This window comes from Hylobates moloch, unplaced genomic scaffold (assembly GCF_009828535.3).
Source record: "Hylobates moloch isolate HMO894 unplaced genomic scaffold, HMol_V3 SCAFFOLD_23, whole genome shotgun sequence".
NCBI classification, from domain to species: Eukaryota; Metazoa; Chordata; class Mammalia; order Primates; family Hylobatidae; genus Hylobates; species Hylobates moloch.
The window spans coordinates 808846-817382 of record NW_026652298.1 but is presented as its reverse complement, the minus strand read 5'-3'; the positions used below and the strand labels follow the sequence as shown (position 1 = coordinate 817382).

At 34.5% G+C, this 8537-nt stretch overlaps 1 non-coding gene across 1 annotated transcript; it reads left to right on the top strand.

The window, feature by feature from the left end:
• Positions 1 to 6725: 6725 nt before the first annotated feature.
• Positions 6726 to 6832, top strand: LOC116462793 (U6 spliceosomal RNA). Its single transcript, XR_004246451.1, has one exon. It is a non-coding gene; the product is annotated as a U6 spliceosomal RNA (small nuclear RNA).
• The last annotated feature ends 1705 nt before the right edge of the window (positions 6833 to 8537 follow it).

The window sequence follows — 8537 nt, the reverse complement described above, 5'->3', positions numbered from 1 at the left end:
TCTTTACATTTACTATAAATTGATCTTCAACAAAGGTGCCAAGAAAGCACAATGGGGAAGGATAGTGTCTTCAATAATAGGTGATAAGAAAACTTGGTATTTACATACAGAAGAATGAAATTGAACTCATTTCTCAAACAATATATAAAAATCAACTCAAAATGTATTAAATGTAAGACTTGAAATTGTGAAATTACTTAAAGAAAACAGCAGAAAAGCATCTTGGCATCCTTTATGTTGTTTATAATTATAAACTAAATCTACTCACAAAAGTGAACTGAAGTAGTACTGATATAATTTATTTTAGAAATCTCTTTTTAAAATAATTACCATGATATGTCACAATATAGATATGCATAAATTGGCATTTTTCTCTATTTAGACATGGATATATTTAACATAATTTATAATTGCTTTCATTTTCCAGCTAATTTTTATTGTGTAGTCTAGCATTTTGATAACTAGGATAAAGTTTACATAATAATAGTTTTAAAAATAACATTTCTGTGCTCTTTCTCTGAATATATACAAAATTAATATAAAAAATTGAACTCTGATCTAGCCGCAAAATTAATCCATTTTATGAAATGTAAGCTTTAAAAAGATAGAATTTTAAAAATGATGAACCCTTACATCTCTGCCTTCCTCAATATCAATATGCTATTAGGTTGGTGCAAAAGTAGTTGTGGTTTTTGCTGTTACTTTTAATGGCAAAACCTCAATTATTTTTGCACCAACCTAATAATATTCCCATCTCCCCGTTTCTTGCTTCATTCATAATATTAGACTATATAATTTACTAGGCTCATAATTTTAACACATTTAATTTTGTTTAAAAATCAGTCACAATATTCTATTTGCTATGCAACCATAAACATAGAAACTGCTTTTGAATAGGAAGAATGCAGACTAACAATATAGCAGTTGATATGGTTTGGCTGTTTTCCCACCCAAATCTCATCTTGAATTGTAATCAGAATTGTAATCCCCAGGTGTCAAGGTGATTGGATCATGGGTGTGGTTTCTCCCATGTGGTTCTTATGATAGTGAGGGACTTCTCAGGAGAGCTGATGGTTTTAAAAGTGTTTGGAAGTTCCCCTTCGAAGCACTTCTCTGTCTCCTGCTGCCATGTAAGAAGCTGCCTGCTTTCCTTTCATTTTGGAGCATGAGTCTAGGTTTCCCGAGGCCTCCCCAGCCATGTGGAACTGTGAGTCAATCAAACCTCTTTGTTTATAAATTACCCAGTCTCAGATAGTATCTTTATAGCAGTGTAAAATCAGACTAATACAGCAATATATGAATTATCAACCACACAATCAGTTTTAATAATCTCTGAGTTTCGGAAAAGGCAGTAAAATTGTTAAATTTACTTTTAGTTCTCAGTGTGTGTGAGAAAAAGTGAGATGAAGAGAGAGAAGAGACAGAGACTGAGAAATGTTGTAACGTTAATGCACTCATAAATGTATACAGATTATTTAAAATATCTGTATCAGAAAAATGTGATGAACTCTCTTTATAAGTTATTATGTCACTAAGATTTTATTATTTTGATGAAATGCACTATGTTAATTCAAATGCAATATACTCATAAGTAACACTTGAGTATATGAACCACACTTGTCAAAGTAAATGAACAAAATATTATTTTGATGTAGGGCCCTTGAACTCCTTTATGGCATTGGTTTTGTTTACATTGTAATTTTCAAAATTAAGTAATCTACATGGTTCCCTAGTGTGAATTAACAAGTAGCTCTCAATCAATGTTTCACATTTTCTTCAGCAAGCCCATGGAGGAAAACAGTGCCTGTTTTCTTTCTTGTGGTATAAAATTATTGCAGACTATAAATATTCATACTTCAGTATGAAAATTATATTTTTATTATTTATATTATACCACAATTCCAGAGGTTTCTTTTCATGTATTCGACAAGCAAAAGCAAAACTACATTGAAAATAATTTCATAATCATGAACCACAGGTGTATATATTTCTAATGTATACATCCTAAGGTCTTTTGCTGAAACTATTTCAGACTATCTTCAATCAACTACTTGCTAATATAGTCACATGAGCAAACTGAAGCTATTTCAATGGGCTGCCTGAAGTTCCCTTCTCACCCTCACCAGAAAATGAAAAAACAAATGCTATGTTGTCAGAAGTCTTCATCTTTCATACGTGACAGACCTAAAATATGTTCTTTTCATTTAAGGGTTCCTTTCATAATATAAGACTTGCCTCTTTAATTTCAGTAAAGGAAAGCAGGAGAATTAAGAATAACACCAATCCACAAAGGCAAACTATCTAGTAAATAAAACATTTTTTTAAAAATATTAAAAGGTAGCGGTGATTTCAAAGACAAGTGTTTCATGGTTGGTTGTCATTATTTATTGGAAAAGCCAAATGTGTATCAATGTAGCATTTCACTGGTTACTATGACTTCAGAGCATGTGAGAATAAACCAAGAGAGTAATCAGTAAAATATGTAAGAGTGGGAGCAGAGGACACCTGTTGCCATAGATTTAAAAAACCGTATCTTCAAAGACATGAAAGAACAAACACAAAAATACTACACTATAGCTCTAGTCTCAAAGTCACCAGAGAGAAGCTAGAACTAAAAAGAATGATGATCCTGAACTAATTGGATTTCAAATCAAGATCAAAATGCAGCGTGCATTATCCAGAAATGGAACAGTCTAATTTAGTAATTACGGGATCCGCTGCCATTGATTCCATCACAGCTCTCATTGTTTCAGGCATCAGATCCACCCCCACTTCCCCTGGGATGGCACAGCCTTCTCATTTTTTGCTGTTAGGAAACTTCCATCAATGCTTTGTTTCAATTTTTTATTCTCTCTTATCTCCTTTGTATGATCCCCTTTGCTGAGTACAGTTCCAATCGATAGAATAAAATGGTATCTGTAAATACAATTTGGAAATTATTACACATATCTTCATTTCTGGTAAATTCTGTTTTGGGCCTGGGAGCTTTAACCCTTTTATTCTTCTCCATAAGCTAAATCACAGGAATAAATAAAATAAAAGGAAAACAATTTATCATTCATCACAACATGTACAGAGAAAGAAACAGAATGGAAGCAGACTGCCACTGGACTTCCAATATTGAATGGAACACTTGAACTGACACTAAGGAACTATAGCCAGGCAGGGTGGCTCATACCTGTAATCCCAGAACTTTGGGATTACAGGGGCATCACTTGAGCTCAGGAGTTGGAAGCCAGCCTGGGCAACATACTGAGACCTTGTCTCTACTAAAATTTTTTAAAAATTTAAAATTCATTGTTAGTTTTATATTTTAACTTCTGGAAGGATTTTCTGTACTTTTCATATTGGTGAGCTCCTCTATATTTGGTCCCTGTGTACAGAGAGTCAGTATAGCTCTGTAGTTAAAACTGATGGCACTAGGACCAGACTGTAGATTCACAACCTTTATCTGCCACTACTTGCTCCATCACCATGCTCACGTTACTCATTATCCCTATTCCTTAATCTCCATAACTATAAAATGGGGCAGTAGTATTCATTTCATAGTTGATAAAGGATCAATGAGGTAAACATTAAAAGTGCATAGAACAGCATTTGGTGCATAGAAAGCACACAAGAATAATTCATTATCGTTATTCGCCATCATGATTATTCATTATTTATTATTACTATACCATTATTGCATCATTATTTATTATTATTATTATTATTATTGCAGTCTCCAGAATTCTTGTGAGAATTATATCCATCTACCTGTCTGATGCTAAAACCAATGGCCTTAGACACTTTCTCAGAACTCAGGACTTCAAGGAAGTAAAAAGAAATGCCTTCCTTCTAAGAAATAATTTTTACTACATCGTAACACCTCACCTTTTCTTGTCATCTTTCTTTCATTCATCCAGTATTCAAGTAATATCTACTGGGTAACCTAATATGCTCTCGGCACTAGGATACTGCAACACTACAAACTACAGTTTCTATTTTGGCCCTTTCATACAATTTCTAAGGTTATTATTTAATGTTTAGTACCAGGAGATACTTGATATTCCAATGTAAGAACTCAAATCATTGGCTTACCAAGAAATATCATGTATAATAAAATTATTGCTAGTTTTCTAGATTAGGTTTGTACTAGTTTCTTGATAATATATCTTAGTTTCTATTTGACTTCAAGACAAATATTTATAGAAATGAATATTTTTACTACGTATTGATGCTTCAGGAAAAAAAAATAAGTTGGTTGCCTTAGAAATGGTCTCTTTGCTTACATATCTTGACAATTACTTAGGTCAGCATATACTTTTCCCATTGGCTCCAGGAGTTACATTTCAGGAAATTGGAAGTACAGTATTTGGAGTTTCTCATGTTTATAGCTTTCTGTTCTCCCAGGGAAAAACAAGAAATCCATTTTGTTGACATTCAAGACATGATGCTTTGCCATGCTGGAAAACCAAGTATTTATAAAACAAGGGCTAAATTTAGATTTAGGAAACTTGAGTTTCCAGCCGTGAGGGAACAACAGGGTTTGAAATTAGCCTCCTGCCATAAACAACTAGAAAACTGGACAAAATGTAGGAAATAACTATTTTCATACTTTGAGCAGCAGACAGTACAGCACTGGGATCCTTGACAGAAAAGAACCAAAGAAATGAGACTTATTGCTGCCCAGGCTTTATGCCTAGAGAAAATTTCTAGACTGCAATGCAGGGATGGGAAATCCAAACAGTTCCTGCTGGCCTCCCTGAGTGAAGAGGTGGGTAGAATTTGCAGGCCATTTACAGGAGGGAGCCATGCAGGGGAAGAATTCCAAAAATATGCATAGCAGTCCTTTGAATCTTTGGCTTAATATCAACCTCTGCATGCATAGAGTGAATCCCCAGGAGGCTAGGCAACAACTTCTGAAGAAATGACAGTTGCTGGAGAGCGGGTAATGAATAATATTCAGTTTACACAGGGTCAAGAATTGTTGAAATTTCCACTAGCCAGAAGAGAGAAACCTTCTTGACTCATCAAACCATTCAATAGAGGCCATGAAAGGAGGGTCATGCCTCAGAAACAGGGCTAAATGAGCATTAGGAAAAAAGGATACTCTAGTCCTATCCAAAAAGAACTTGAAATTAAGTCTCAAAAAGATAAAGCTTATCCACAAGTAACCTATTGCCTACCAGAATAAAGTCTTATTGGAAGACCACAAAATCCAGCAGTTGACAACATAAAACTTATAAAATCTAGCATTTATTAGATTTAATGTAGCCATGAGGTTATTTCAGGAGGTAAACATGGAGTCATTAGTGCTTTCACCAATATCTGTACTTTTTCAAGCACAAATTAAGCATATACTTCCAAATGCACTTCAAATTAGGTCACAGTAGCCTCTCTTTTTTATGCCAGACTGATGGATAATGCTTAGACTGTGGTGGTTCTGCTTATTGGAAAATGCAGTGAGAAAACTGTGGAACGAAGGCTAGAGCCAATCCTCAATGGACATGTTGCGTAAGTAAGGAATAAGTTGTATTGTTTTAAGTAGCTGAGATTTTTATGTGGTTGTCAGTCTCTGCATAATTAGGTCATCTTTACGGATACAGTAGAATGGAACTAACAATGAAAAAGAACACTTATAGAATTTCTTAACTGTAAAAACATTAGCGTTGATGGTCTATTTCAGTGTTTCCCAAGTTTGTTCTATGTTTAGGAAATTTTGAGTTAAACAAAGTTAATCGTTAAATGGCTTCCTTTATTCACTACCTCCTCAGTTTCTTTAACCTGCTGAAATGCCTTTGGACTCCTCAGTAGGGGCCATCTGACATATGATGCTTCCAAATTTAATTGTCCACTCTTGATTTTCAAGTGTCTCCAGCACAAGTGCTCCATGAAATGTTATGCTCCTTTTGGAAATATTGAAATAGTGCAATGCCCTCATTTCCCAAATGAACAAACTGAGGTTATTAATTAATATATAAATCATGCAACTAGAACCCAGTTTCTTAGTTCTCACTTTTATGCTTTCTGCCACACACTGCATTGCATTATAGTATAGGACAAAGATTACAGTTTTTCTTATGGGGCAAGTGCTTTCATAGAGAAGTGTAAAGATTTAAGAAAGTTAAATTCCTCAAGATCTTTGACTTGTGTCTTTCTTGGATAAAACATAAGACAAGATGGAATAAAGAGTGAATCTACATTGACAAAGGTAAAAATAATTTGAATTTAACTTTAAGTTTCATTGACAGTGGGCTCATCTGAGCTTCAAGTTGTGGCCTAAATGCCACCTTCTCAGAGCACCTATCTTAGAATTTTCTAGATAACATTGCACATCCCTATCCCATTGACCAGGCTTGGTGCTCCGTAGGCCCCCTTCCTGTTTTACTTTCCTCCATAAACTTACGATATTCTGACACAGTACATGTGTTCCATATTTACTATCTATCTCCTTCCCCAGTAGAAAAAGTTCAGGGCTATTCGCAGTTGTTCTCCAAGGTATACTCAGCACGTAGAATGGTACCTGGCATATTGTAGTCACTCAATAAATATGTTTAAATTTGTGGATGTATTTTTTACTTGTCTCATGTAGCTCATATGAATTTGAGTACAATAGTTGACTTCCAAAGAAATGCAGCTTTACAATGTTGTTTGGGAAGCATCATATAACATGATAAGTAACTTGTTTGCTAAATCTAATCATATATCTGGTATTCAGAGAATACGCAATAAAAATAAGTCTAGTGCTTGCTTCGGCAGCACATATACTAAAATTGGAATGATATAGAGAAGATAAGCATGGCCCCTATGCAAGGATGACACATAAATTTGTGAAGCATTCCATATTTTTCTGCACATGTATCCCAGAACTTCAAGTAAAATAAATAATAATAATAATAATAAGTCTGGCTACTAAATAGAGTTTTCAGAGCATGATCTCAGAAGAGATGTGAAATAGGTAAATTGATCTCTAAGCTCTTTTTTACATATAATATTCCCAGTAACCTTCTACTTCCTCCTAGTTGCATAATTCTCTTACTTCTAAAAGCGACTCCATATACCTTCTTTGGAAATATTCTATTTTTGGTACATTTTAATACTCCAATGTGCTTCACATTTTGCCTAACTGGTTCTGGTCCTGGCCTTTTAGAGTCCTCTTTTCTCCTAAATAAAGCTAGAAAGACTCCATCACCCTGATTACATGGTTTGCTCAGATGTGCTTGCTGAATTTCATGACCTCACTCCCCCTTGTAAACTGGTGAGGATGTATTCATGAGCATGGAGTACATTTTTATCCTTAAAACCACTTTCATGGCAGAGAACACACACCAAAGCAAGATTTTTCTTAATCTCTTGCTCAATTCAATATTTTAGAAAATGTTGTAAAAATAGTGGAAGGTGATTTCATTACAAGATTGGGGAAAACACCTCTATCTATGACCATCTTCTATCCCTAAATCTCATTTCTATTCAAATAAAAATCTGATTATCCCAAAGTGGCTGGACAGGAAAAGGTTTCTATTTCAAGTTAATTTAGACAGATATTCTGTTTACTCTCCCTGGTTCTAATAATATATGTTCTGTAAACACCTATCTATATCCAGCAAGCAGTGTACATACAAGTATAAACCTTGGAAATTCTGAGTGGAAGAAACTGGAGGCAAGGTGTAGACCCCTCAAGAATCTGCAGTTCTCCAGTGTATTCTCAAAACTGTATCAGCCAGCTGTTGGATATGTGGCTGCAGTGATATGTCAAAAGTCATGATTTCCTTTCTCTACATCTTTTGAAGATTTTCTCTTCCCAAGAGAACCTCTTGTCTTAAATTAGAGAAATTACTTATTGGATATAAATTTATGCTTCCAGTATCAAAGTGAGTGAGTTTTAATTAATTCATATTGCTTACTGCACCCTTCTGAGAAGAGCATTTCCTTTTTTAATGTAAGCAGTAACCAAAAAGATGACACATTTTGTCTTCTTTCTACACCCAAATGTAAATAATTATGATAACCTCTTGCTATGTGGGAGGCTGCTGTCTAGTGTGATCATTAAATTACAGCTCCTGTATTGTATTCCCCTTGGTTAACTTGGTTAATGTTCATACAAATTCGATAGACTGAATTGCATGTGATGCAGAAAATTCCTATTTGTACTTACAAAATATAGTTCAGCAAATTGCTCTGTGACACTATTCATTTTATTTCCTGAACATTTGTGGTGGGAAATGACTACAGTCCTTATTATTACTATTATTATTATTACAGAGTTCTTCCTTACAAAGAGACTGAAACCTTTTATAAATATTAGTCTTATGAAGAAACACAACTGAGGGAAGTCGAGTGTTATTTCACTAGTTCACTGTGGAGAAGTTGATATATAAAGGTCGATAACCTTCTTCAACATCACTCATCCTGTAAAGTACAGAATCAAAGACAGAAAGTACTTCCCTCAATTTCTTGACACCATTTTATCTGCTGGATCATACCTTGATCCAACTACAACTCTTCCAAATGGTAAATTTTTGAGCCATACCGGCTCTAAGACATAGAGAGTTTCT